Source organism: Octopus sinensis, linkage group LG13 (genome assembly GCF_006345805.1).
Source record: "Octopus sinensis linkage group LG13, ASM634580v1, whole genome shotgun sequence".
NCBI classification, from domain to species: domain Eukaryota; kingdom Metazoa; phylum Mollusca; class Cephalopoda; order Octopoda; family Octopodidae; genus Octopus; species Octopus sinensis.
This window is the reverse complement of record NC_043009.1, coordinates 55,560,933-55,574,880: the sequence shown is the minus strand read 5'-3', so window position 1 is coordinate 55,574,880 and position 13,948 is coordinate 55,560,933. Positions and strand designations below refer to the sequence as shown.

Genomic DNA, 13,948 nt, shown 5'->3' with positions numbered 1-13,948 from the left:
GCTTATAAAGAAATGGTCCTGGGGTCAATTTCTTCAACTAAATCCCTTTAAGCCAGTGCTTCAGCATGGCCACAGTCAAATGACTGAAACCAGTAAAAGTAAAAGCACAAATATTGTTCTTTTGATGAGATAAATAGGAAAACACTACATAGGGCAAAAATTAAAGATCTTGACCATGTGGTGATAGAATGAATTCAACAACAAAGAAGGGAACATATACCACTGAATGGTTTGTTTGTCATGAAACAAGCTAGAATATATCATAAAGAATTGAACATTGAAGGAGAGTGTCAAAAGGTTGGCTGCAAAAATTTAAGTGTCAGGGTGTAAAATATCTGAAGAGCTGTGGTGAAAAAGCTTCTGCTGATTATGAAACTCTGGAAAATTACATAGACAAATTCCTGTAGACGATATGGTGAAAATTCGTGATCAGTTAATAGCTGGCCTTGAGCAACATGTATTTATCAGTGAGCAGCAGATTATGGGAATTCACTCAATTAAAGAGATGTTGCTTAGACAGAAACAGATGACACTTGAAGAAGTCTTTAAAAGTGCCCTCTTTTGTAATGCTACTTCATCACTTGAGAACCCCCATTCCTGACCCACCATCGGAGGTTTGCCTGCAACTTGATGATGACATTGGTAACACTTACAGCTACATATTTAGCCTAGTTTGAACCAATTTATGGCTCTAGCATACGAATAAACTGCAATACCATTTGTAGTCTTTCTTTATTCAAATTAGTGCAAATACTTACACGTCACTCTGCAGAAATATTATGGTAATGTGTATACCTGTACTTAAGTATTCTAATTTTAAATCATCCCACTAAATGTATTTTGTTATTTGTGGTCTTCATTATCTCACTATTTCATTTACCAGTATATTACTCATTAACTATCTATTTTCCCTACTGATTGTGAATATGTATATATGTGCTTTTGTTACCATAGTAGGATGTTTATTTTAATGTCTAGTTTACAATCTGGGGCAGCTGGCTTTTGTTCTGAAATCTGGAAAACCCCAAAATTCAGAACACAGCTGTCCACAAGCGTTCTGGATAAAGGATTGTGTACCTATTATTATCATTAAGGTTGCAAGCTGGCAGAACAACTTAGCACATGGGCAAAAAATGCTTAGCAATATTTCATCTATTTTTACATTCTGAGTTCAAATTCTGCTGAGGTCGCCTTTCCCTTTTAGCCTTTTGGAGTCGATAAAATAAATAGTTGTGCGCTGGGTTTCGTGTAATAGACGTAACTCTTCCCCCAAAATTTCTGGCCTTGTGCCAATATTTGAAGCCAATATTTAGTTGACAAACCACTAGGCCAATTTGTTGCTTAGCCCAAAGCTAGACTCAGGTCAAGCTTAATTGAGCAAGCCTATAATTAGATATTTCATCCATGACCATCCCATTTTTATAAGCAGTTTTTAAGACTACATTGTCCAATGTGCTTCATTTTGAAGAGAGTGAGATATGACTAGAGGTTGACTTGGTTGCTACTTGTAGCAAGTCACATAATTGTTCCCTTACTGGCTTCATACCAATGTTTGTTGAGTAGGTATAGAATATGTGTCATTCATTCAACAGTTCACAATCTAAAAGCACTAAAATGAATGGAATGTAATAAAACATGTAGTTAAATTGCCTCCATGTATCTGCCAACTCTACTGACCTAACCACTTGTAAGTAACGTATTGATTTTTCTTGAGAGGGGTTGCAGTTATATAGAATTTATGATGTTTCTGAAGGTCATTACCTTTAGAGGTAAAGTGATTTGGTTACAATTGGCAATTGAAACCAAAGTTGCAATGGCAGCTGCTGACAGCTTGTCTCTATAATGTTCCAATAATAATCTAAATGCAATTCATGTTTACAAGACAATGGAAGACAGATATTCTGACAGTTCCTGGACCACATAGAAACAGACACATTAATTTAATTGACATATTAAAGAAATCAATGAACCAAATAAGATTAGGAAACTGTGTTATCTGTGAGTTTCTAAAGTCAAAATTCAGTTGACTAAAGCAGCCTATGATTTTTTTCTTTCCTTTTTGTCTTTTACTTGATTCTGTCATTGGTCTGCAAACAATTAGTTGAACAAATTGCCCTAGTACTTAGGTTTTTAAATTTTTTAAGTCTGGTACCTATTCTGTTAGTCTTTTGCCAAACTTATTTCTACACACAGAGGGGACAAACAAGGACAGACAAACGGATTAAGTTGATTATATCAACCCCAGAGTGTTATTGGTACTTATTTAATCGACCCTGAAAGGATGAAAGGCAAAGTCAACCTCAGCAGAATTTGAACTCAGGACATAGCAGCAGACGAAATACCTATTTCTTTACTACCCACAAGGGGCTAAACACACAGGGGACAAACAAGGACAGACAAACGGATTAAGTCGATTATATTGACCCTAGAGCATAATTGGTACTTATTTAAATGACCCCGAAAGGATGAAAGGCAAAGTCAACCTCGGCAGAATTTGAACTTAGAATGTAGCGGCAGATGAAATACCGCTAAACATTTCCCCCGGCATGCTAACATTTCTGCCAGCTCGCCGCCGCCTTTAGTCTTTTGCCAAACTGCTAGGTTATGGGCATGTAAACAAAGCAACACCAGTTATCAAGCTGGTAGGAGTGACAAACACAGTCACACACACACTCGTGACAGGCTTCCATGAAGTTTTTGTCTGCCAATTTCATTCACTAGGCATTGGTCTGCCTGGAGCTATAGTAAAAGATACTTACCCAAGGAGCCATACGGTGGGCTGAACATAAAATCCCATGGTTGCAAAGGAAGCTTCTGAAACTACATAGCCATGCCTATGACTACACCTGATATGAAATATCATTTAAAATTTTTTTCTATTTCACTTTTAAAATAGCCTGCTGTCAGATATATGTAAATTTGGTCTTTCAGGTGGGGAGGGGAGAAGACTTTAATGATTTATTTGTAAATTTTTAATCTTATTTCCATTAGTGCATTGCTAATTTTTATTGGCTTTTTACTCATTTATATGAATTGCAATAAATTATTTAAATTAAACGCAAAATTAACAAGTTTTCACTTTTCTCCCTCACTTCTCACAAAAATTCCTACTCGTCTTTCAATTAGTTAATTATTCACAATGTTGATTTCCCATCTAATTAAGAAAAATCAACTTTATCTGATCTTGGTCATAACCTACGAAAAATGTTTACCCATTTAAGAAAATATTTTTGATAGACAATTGAGAGTAGTAACTCTAAGTATGAACCAACTCAGACATTGATGACGCATCCAATCCATGTCAACATGGAAAATGGATGTACGATGATGATGATGTTGGTGGTGGTAATTGGATTTTTAACTCTTTTAACCCCTATCGCGGGGGTGGGTGGAATGTAATACCTGCAATAGTCGAGGGATTACTGTAGATACATATATACAATAGGCTTCTTTCAGTTTCCATCTACCAAATCTACTCACAAGTCATTGGTCGGAAGCTTCTTACCACACAGCCACACCTATATTTTTTTACAAATGTTTACTACCCTACAAAAAATCTATCAGCTAAGCAAATGACCTCTAAATACATTAAAAGGGCTACAACATAATCAGAACATTATTTCAGTAAATTATCACCATTCTCTTTGAGCATATAAAAGACAAAGTTAGCTGGAGCTAAATGAGTAAGACAAAGTAAGGTAAATTTGCCTCTTCAGTTCTTGAGAATTATATTTGAAAAAAGACTCATGTATATCAGTATCAAGATCAGAAATGCAACAAGAATTCTAAATATCTCAGTCAAATGAAAGAGGATCTTGGAAAAATGGCACATGATATGAAATAAACAAAACTCAACATACAATATTCTCTATGTCTTCTTTTACAATCTGCTGGAGTGGTTTTCTTCCAGATGTATTTATGCGTCATGCTGTTAAAGAGAAGAAATTGAAACTAATTGTTACTCATTTTGCCTAAATTTAGACATCATTTTTTGAAAATTGAAAATTATCAAATTAGACATTAGCATGAGAAAAAAAATTGACTTGGAATCCAACAGAGAAAAGAATTTTAATTGTTAAACACCAAAAATTATCCAGATATCTTATTAGCAACTCCAACTACAGTTGGATCAAAGTTGAAAAATTTCTTGGAAAAAAAGTGCCTGTCAGTTGACTATATTTCAAGCTGTTTCAAATTGAGTAACAACAGTGCCAACCAATTTTTAGTCTCAAATTCAGTAACAACAGTGGCGATCAATTTTTACTCCCAACGATGACATAATAGTATAAAATAAGCAACATTCACATTGTAATTGTTTCAAACACAAAAAAATATTAATAAGAAATCAGAAATTACCCATTTTGCCCCGCAGCTACTGTTCTTGACTCTAGGCTACCTTTTCTGCCTCATTCTAGTTGGATCCCTATTTTTCCAGCTTTACCACAGCCATGTCTCTCTGAGGGAAGGCCTTCCTCTCCCGAGTCTTGTTGGTTTTGAATTGTCATCAATGCTTATGTAACTTAGATTTTTATTTTTGGTAGGGATGTTGTCTGTATACAAACCCATTTTTATCTCTAGGAAGAGACGGTCCATATTAATTCGACCTCTATCCTTTGACTGGCATAGCTCTAAGGAATATTGAGAAACTCAAGTTCTGGATCTTGTGGTGGAAACAACAATGATGATAATATAATATATCCTTTATATTCTGGTAGAAAATAATGATTTCAAATTTTGGAACAAATCTAGGAATTCCAGAGGAAGCAGTAAGTTTATTACATCAACTTTGATGCTCAACTGGTGCTTTTTTATTGACCCCAAAAGGACGAAAATTAAAGTCGATCTTGGCAGAATTTCAGCTCAGAATATAAAAATGGGGGAAATGCCACTAAGTATTTTGCCCAGCATGCTAACAATTCTGTCAGTTCACTGCCGAACTGGTTGAAAATATTATTATTAAGAATATTGTGCAAGCTATGTAGTGTTATTATTGTTTAACCCCAGCTCAGCTATGACCAAAGACATTCCAGTCATAAGCACCCCATGTTATTTATCTAAGATTACGTTATCCAATATGTCCTTCCTTTTAAGATGTTAGGGTGTGGTTATTTTAAGAGAGATAAAGCCATTATTTCTTCTAGATCAAGCAGTTATGTTCAGGTTCCCTCAACTCAAATTAGCAAGTCATTCTGAAAGGGCTGATATCGTTTGTCCATCTTCTCTCTCTCCCTCTCTCCACCAGGATTTTAACTGGGCACTGCAAATTAATAAACTTCTCTTCAATTATATGGCACTATTATTGTTTGCAGAAAAATCTTGCTACCACATAATTTCTACTCACAGAATTTGTAGACTGAACCAGCCGGAATTCTCTTCAGTAGTGACATAGAATAGTAATAATAACATCGTATGAACTGTTGTCCCTTCAGTTGCTAAGATAGCTACTTTATTACTGTAGCCAGCTGTGATACTTCCTACACATATACACGATTTTCTGTTTGTTTTCTTCTTGTTTTTATCACTGGACATTTGAAACGTGCATTGTTGGATTTGATGTTGACTTCCATACAGAAAATGCCTTCAAGTGCTCATAAGGCTGATTGGCTTTGTTACCTAGATGACCTAATTCAGTAGAGGTGGATGTTCCAAAAGCGCTGTAACCAGAATAAGAACATAAAACAAAACAGCTCAGTGCTATTATCACCACCCTTCACTCTCCCAGTTGTACGGTGTTTTGTATGAAATGCAAAGTTGTAAAACATAGGTCTTAAATAAGAAAAACTTGTAAGGTAGAAAGAAATGAGGCTGTCAACATGATGCACTGGATGTGTTATTTTAGAGTGAGCAGAAATGAACTGAGAAAAAAGTTTGTTAGAGAACAAAAAATTTTCCTTGTTTCTTGATGTTTCAAATTATCAATTTTTCTTTCAACATTAAAAAAGTTTTTCTCTCCAGAGACCATTGCCTGTAATATCAGTACTCTCAATACAACCTGGCATATAAATTTTTGAAAATTTGTGAATACTATTTCTCACTATTTTTGATCAGTGGTTACTATTTAAAATATACCAGTCAGTTGTCTGTTAAGTGCCAAATTGCATTTTGTTTTAAGAATTGTTAAGATAATGAATTGCTCTGCTTTGAGAAAATTGTTTGGGATTAAAAACTGGATATTAAATACAACTAGCACATGGGAATATGGTGTAGTGGTTAAGAGCACAGGCTGCTAACCCCAAGATTCCGATTTCGATTCAAAGCAGTGACCTGAACACTATTACTCTTTTACTCTTTTACTTGTTTCAGTCATTTGTCTGCAGCCATGCTGGAGCACCGCCTTTAGTCGAGCAAATCGACCCCAGGACTTATTCTTTGTAAGCCCAGTACTTATTCTATCGGTCTCATTTTTGCCGAACCGCTAAGTGACGGAGACCTAAACACACCAGCATCGGTTGTCAAGCAATGCTAGGGGGACAAACACAGACACATGAACACACACACACATATATATATATATACATATATACGACAGGCTTCTTTCAGTTTCCGTCTACCAAATCCACTCACAAGGCATTGGTCGGCCCGGGGCTATAGCAGAAGACACTTGCCCAAGATGCCACGCAGTGGGACTGAACCCGGAACCATGCGGTTGGTTAGCAAGCTACTTACCGCACAGCCACTCCTGCGCCTATATATAATAATAATAACATTGAAAAATACCTTAGGAATGAGAACCCAGGTTCAAAATTTCCCCAAGACACCTGAAGAAGGCTGGAGGGTATATCAGCTGAAACGTGTTAACAACAAACAAGATGGGGACAAATATCTATCGAATGTAAATAATGTAAATAATGTACAACTAGCACGCTGGACAAAGTGCTTAGCAGTATTTCTTTTGACTTGTTATATTCTGAGTTCCAGTACTGCTGAAGTCAACTTTGCCTTTCATCCTTTCAGGTTGGTGTTGATGGTATTCACTAGCCCCCTCCCACCAAATTTCGAGCCTATAATTGTGCCTATAATAGAAAGAATTATTATTGTTGTTACTGAGGTGACTAGCTGGCTGAGTCATAACTGCACCAGACAAAATTCCAAACAGCATTTCTTCTGGCTCTTTCCATTCTGAGTTCAAACCCTGTTGAGATCAGCTTTGCATTTCATACCTCAGAGTTTGAAAAACAAAAACGTCAGTCAAGTATTGGAGTCAATGTAATCCAGTAGTTTCAGAGAACTGGGAAAACTAATTTGCATACCATAAGTGCTTAATACTATGTATGTATGTATGTATGTATGTATGTATGTATGTATGTATGTATGTATGTATGTATGTATGTATGTATGTATGTATGTATGTATGTATGTATGTATGTATGTATGTATGTATGTATGTATGTATGTATGTATGCATGCATGGATGCATGCATGCATGCATGCATGCATGCATGTATGTATGTATAGGAATAAAATTTATATATAAAGAAACAAGAAAGTGAAATACACAAAGGGACGAACACAGAAAACAGACGGGTCATTCGAAGCCTTTAATCTTCAGTCAGAAACCGGATCATCATAGCAAATTTCGGCTGATTAATTCTGATATTTGCTCCAACGCGGCCAGCCCCAAGGAAAAACTAAGCTGTGAGCATTAGATTTCTTGGAAAAAGGAACGAATGTAAACGCAACAGGGACGAATATAAATACAAAAAACGAAAACAAAAATAAAAATAAAAATAAAAACAAGAATGGTTAATAACAGGATAACAGCAGGTGTCTTACGACTTTAGACAAAATGAGACAAATATAACTTATCTAGCAGGCGTGTTTGGAAACAATTGCCTTTTCAGCAGAGGGAGAAATATATACACACACACACACTGCATAATCAAACCAAGTTTATTGAGTGAGGTACCTTTTAAAAAGTCACCTGATGAGATACATCTGCACTGAATGATGCACCATAACCCATTGTATAGTATCTCACCTGCAAGGGCTCATTGTAAGATGAGTCAGAGTCAAAACAATCGTGATTAATAAAGAATCTTGTGAATTCCATTTTCTGTTTCTCTCTCATTTGTTATGTATGAGTGTGTGTGTCAATGTATGTATATATACATATAATGGCAAAGAAATCGATATTTCTATGTTTGTTGGGTTTTATTGATTTGAAGGGCTCTATCATTGTTGGATTCAGCAGGTTGTAGTGATGGGTTTGTAGAAGTTGAATGTTGGCATCTTGTTAATATAGTTTGTTGGTTTGGCTGCCAATTCTTGACATCAAACTGGTCATCAATTTGTTACGTTAAAAGGTGCTGGTCATCAACATTGCTTGCTTTCATTGCCATTTCTAGTCTCGCAGTCTCCAGTGTACCTTGAAAAAACATCAGACATCACCAATATAAATCTCAGACATCACAGGTTGCCAATGTAACTTGTTCCAGGTTAAACCAAGTCCATTTGATGTCTTGGATGAAACCATTTAATTATTTATTAATATTACAATGACTACAATAGTTATTTGTTGGAGACTATATCACTGATTACCAGTAGTTAGTTACATATCTTTTTGGCCAATCAGTATTGGTTAGCATATTAGCAATGATGGGCAGTAGACTTTAAAGGAAATTTGTGCAAATTCCCACCAAACTATATATCTTCAAAGGTTTTAGGAGCTTTGCTCAACATTATAAAAAATTGGAGTTTTGAATCTTCAAGCAAAGCCACCTTAGACACAATATGAAACTATGTTGCTTTATTCCATAAAATGTAATTTCACTATCTTCTGCTTGTTTTTGAATAACATACTTTGAATACCATGTCCAGCAAAGGGCAATCAGCTTTGTGCTCTAATGCTGACATATATATATATATATATATATATATAATAGCACCAGGTGGTGCTATTAAGTTAGACATGGCCTGGGCCAATACTGGCCAAAACCTTTCTAAGTTATTCTAAGTTATATATATATATATATACAACCAGATTTTTGCTATCATGCAAGGAGAATGAATGCATCAAGTAGAGACCATAAACCCATGTCTTATCATCAGTGATGATAATCTTCAAGAAGTCTGGATTGTGGTTGCACAGTCCAACATATCCTGAATGATTTCCATGCAGAGTTGCTTCTGCTGTCCTGCCAACACCTTGAGAATGAATTTTGCTGACACTCTCCACATGCACAAATCATCCATTAAAATTGAATGTTTTGCTTATTCCCACTTCATGTGCAATTCCTGTGTTATTACATGATGGTCTTTGACTATTCACTAAACCTTCATAATTGGCTCCTCGTCTTGATTTGTGGATGACCTGCCTGAGCATGCCTCACTCTCCACTGAGGTGTAGCCATGTCTGAAGCTGATGTACTACTCCATGATCTGAGTTTTACTCATGGCATCATCGCCAAAGGCCATCGTCTGGATGGTTTGAGATTGTGTATCACTAAGCTTTTAGTAAAACTTGCTGCAATATCTCTGCTCAATGCATTTGATGACAAAAAAATCTAACTAGCCCCACTACATATTTGTACTTTAGGTGTAACTGCGGGGAGCTGATGCAGCCAACCAGTGTGAAAGATTTCGTGCATGCACAGGAAGGGTCGCATCACTTCCCATCCAAAGGATTTTGCCCATACTTTATTAGATTTGGCAGGATAAAATAAAGTCAGATATTTTTCGAATGCACCTCATAAATTTCCCTTTCATATGTCCCAAGTTACTGATGGTTGAAAAAATTTGTAACATGTATTATATGATGCATGGGTGCCAAGGAAATATAACCTGTGTGTCACTTATGATACACAGGACAAGCAAAGGGTTAATTCCCTTGTGTATATATATGTATGTATATATATATATATATATGTATATATATATTACTATGTAAAATGTTTCGTTTTTGGATTTGGTTTGCAAGATTCTTTATATGAGTGTGTGTGTTGAAGCATATTCTGTTGGGTCTGGGGAGAGTCATTTTCTTTTTGTGCCTTATAATTTAACACACTCACCGGTAATAGTCTTGAGAGACAAGACTATTGAAAAGGTTGCAAGACGCAATGAAAATTTTAGGAAAATAAAAATAAGAAATAAGTGGAAATTTTACCGGTGAGTATGTTAAATTATTAGGCACCACACCAGAATATGTAAAATGTAACTGTTTGAAATAATAAATATAAGGAAACACATATCATTTGATGTGTTTGGTGGAGGGAGGGAATGTTCAACATTTTTCAATTTTGTCACAAAAGCCAATTGATAATTTTCCAAAGAATATTGATGTTTTAGCTTTGTATTTTTTGTGAGTTAGTGAATTATTTATAAATTTGAATACATGTTTAAGTGAACTATTATTGTCAAATAAGTGCTGACAAGTGGAATTCTTTATTATATCTTTTTAATTTATAGCTAGTTTATTTCTATTTTTATTTTTGTGGTGATTGGAGAAGTGAAGGCTCCTACTGTTGATGTACTGCATAGTTTGTTTTGTTATGGGGTTTAGTTTATTACTTCTTGTTATGATATTGTTTGCTTTGTTGTATAGTGTAGGTTGCATTATTTTATTGGGTCTTAATCTTGTATGTAAAGGTGCATGGCTTAGTGGTTAAGGTATTTGGCTCACGATCTTAGGGTTATGAGTTCAATTCCCAGTGGTGCATTGTGTCCTTGAGCAAAAAATTTTATTTCACATTGCTCCAGTCCACTCAGCTGTATTTCGAAGGGCCAGCCTTGTCACACTGAATCTCCCTGAGAAATACGGTAAGGGTATACATGTCTATGGAGTTCTCAGACACTTGCACGTTAATTTCACAAGCAGGCAGTTCTGTTGATTGGGTCAACTGGAACCCTTGCCATTGTAACCAACAAAATGCCAGTTAATCTTGTGTAGAACATGCTGTGTTGTTTTTAGATTATTAGATTGTTAATGTATAAGGGTGTGTTGTGCCTAAAGATTGTTCTCTTTGAGCTTTCTATAAAATAATGAGCTATTCTATTGAATCAATAGTGTCTTACATAAGATGTGGGCTGTTCCTAGCAGTGCTATATTTGGGGGGGTAGTGTGTAGTATTATGAGTCTTGGTATGGCTTATATGTCGCTTGACAGGAGGAATTTCAACCGTGTTTCGTGGTCTGCTACCACAACAGCTCCTTTATAGGATCCAGTTAGCTCAAGACATCAGGAGGAACCACGTCTGGTTTCGGCCCCTACTCCTCTACTGTTTTGATGTGGCGCCCCCCCCCCCACCTTTCAGAGGTGTCTTCAGCTCTGGTGTTGGATGTTTTTCAAATCATACTTAATACTCCAGCTACTACAGGTGTTGTTTGCATCCTCATGCATCATATCTTGAATATTTTAGTTTCAAGGTCCTTGTATTTTGATAGTTTTTTTCCCACTTCTTTTTCAGTTATATTTTTATCAGAGGAAAATGGGATGTCTGTCAGTGTGCATGTGTTTGCTTTTCAGTCTTTGATTATTGTCCGAAGGGTCTGCTTTGATCTCTGTCAGTTTGGACAGGCATATCCCAGATCATTGTGGCCAGCTCCTCGTCATGTGTCCAGTACATGCTTGTACCACTTCTTGTTCAGGTTTTCACATCAAAGTGTTGGCATATTGCCCAATAAGGATAAGTCATTCCTTTGTTTTCCAGTTTTTGTATACTATATCATCTTTCCATTTTGAAGTCTTGGGTTGGCTGGGGGCTGTTTCTTGTTAGGGTCAAGCTCAATTTGTCTTGATATTAGCTATAGAATAGACCAAGTCATTCAGTCTGTCAATATTCAAGTGGTCTGATGTCACGAGCATATATTCCTGCAAGGCGTTATATTTATTTATTCTTTCATACAGCTGTTAATCATTTGTAGTTTGAAACGTTTATTGATTTTGTGATGTTCTCTTCTATTTTCTTTTATGGTTTCAATCAAGTTGTCTTCAGTATCAGTTCTATCAGATCTGTGCCAGTGTGTATTGTTGTTCTATTTGCTATTGGTAGAGGGGGCTGAGGGTGTATTGTTATTCTACTGCATTTCCTTGTATGTTTGTATGTTCTCTGCCTTTTGTGCTTCTAGCTCTGTGATCTCTCTGTGTGTTTTTGATTTACTGTACTGTGTGTTTCTTGTGTGGACAGCTCTGTAATAGTTTAGATCTTGTTTGGCTTCTTATCTATTGTGTATGTAGTTACCTATGCTGTGTTTTTTTCTTTTGTAGGATCCTCTGTATTTTGGTGGGAAAAGTAAGTTCTGTGCAATTTTCATTTGCTTGTGGTCTATCATTTACTGTGGTTGAAAGTTCTGTTCTATTTTCAGTATGTGTTGTACCAACATATTTGTCTATTTCAATTGTGGATATTCTAGCCTCACAGAAAAGAAACTTTCATACATGTTATATTTTTATATTTTATATTTTTTCTGTTATATTTTTCTTACATCTTTTATCTTTTTCCTCTATAGTTCATATTTCTCTTCCATGATGCTTGTATGTTTGGGGTTGAGTGATGGTGTACAGAATGCATACAATACTTCAATATAGTCACCACCAGTCCAGTATTCACTTGTAATTTTGCTTTTTATTTTGACTTTTGAAGCCATCTGTTTGGCCTAAATGTTTGAGTGAACACTATCTCTGAGTTCCTTATATGAAGACAGTTTTTGAAACATGATTGCATGAGGCTCAGAGATTGAAATTCACTTCAATTTTCATTATTATTATTATTATTATTATTATTATTATTATTTTGGTTTGGCACAAGTTTGGTCTTATTCCTGGTAGGATTTATGTGGGAAGCAGGTTACTACCTGTAACCTTAGGTATCCACAAGTTTTCAGCAGTCTTTCAAGTGCTTAGAACCCTCCTGATAATCCTTGCTGTCCCTAAGAAATTTTATGTAGGAACTCTACCAGACATTCTGTTTCAATCTCCTTCAGCCATTTGTCTACAGCTTTTCTTACTGTTCCCAACACACCAATTATTATTGGCATGACCTTTACTGTTCACATGCCTTAAATTCTTCCTGTTTCAAATTTTAAGGCATTGTATTTTCTTTGTTTCTCTTCCTCTTTCTTTACAATCTTGGAATCAAATGGACATGATGGATTGATAAGTAAGCAACTCTACTTTTCCTTATCTATAATTGTTATATCTATTATTATTATTATTGAGTGAGAGAGCAGTGCATGCCATCAAAGTGACACTGGGGGAAAATATACGAAGCCCAGTATAACCATCATGACTACCCGTCTGATAAGGGTACACCAGGCACATGCATCACAACCATATGTGTGTGACATGGTGATCTCATATCAAGATAAACAGTGCATGACCTTGCAGGTGGGGCCCAGTTGGAATTTTCTTCTGGTTGAGTAGCCCATCCTGCTCAAAAGATCCTTGAATAAGGATTGTTTAAGGATGTTGAATGAACCACCCATGTTTCCAGAGGTGAATTATTCAAACCCCAAAGAATCCCTCTCAACACATGGCTATGATGCTCCCCCACTACTTCTGCTCATGATCAGAGATGCACATATCGTCAGCTACTAAGGGACATGCTCAACTGGTTAAGATCAAGCAACTGACAAGCAAATCTGTGGTATTGAGCAGAATATTTGCTGTAGCCTGTCTTTTATACCAAGACAAAACAATGTACATGATAACACTTCCAATCAGTTAAGATCAGAAGCCACGAGAGCCACTACCTGGTACTGCATCAGGGCATTTATTATTATTATTATCATTATTATTATTATTATTATTATTATATTATTATTATTTTATTATTATTATTATTGTGGAGGCGCAATGGCACAGTGGTTAGGGCAGCGGACTTGCGGTCATAGGATCGCGATTTCGATTCCCAGACCGGGCGTTGTGAGTGTTTATTGAGCAAAAACACCTAAAAATCCACAAGGCTCCGGCAGGGGATGGTGGTGATCCCTGCTGTACTCTTTCACCACAACT

At 36.1% G+C, this 13,948-nt stretch overlaps 1 long non-coding RNA gene across 1 annotated transcript; it reads left to right on the top strand.

The window, feature by feature from the left end:
- Positions 1 to 5,964: 5,964 nt before the first annotated feature.
- LOC118765822 lies at positions 5,965 to 10,848 on the top strand. The gene is made up of 3 exons (XR_005001705.1): positions 5,965 to 5,976; positions 10,138 to 10,142; positions 10,724 to 10,848. It is a non-coding gene; the product is annotated as an uncharacterized LOC118765822 (long non-coding RNA).
- The last annotated feature ends 3,100 nt before the right edge of the window (positions 10,849 to 13,948 follow it).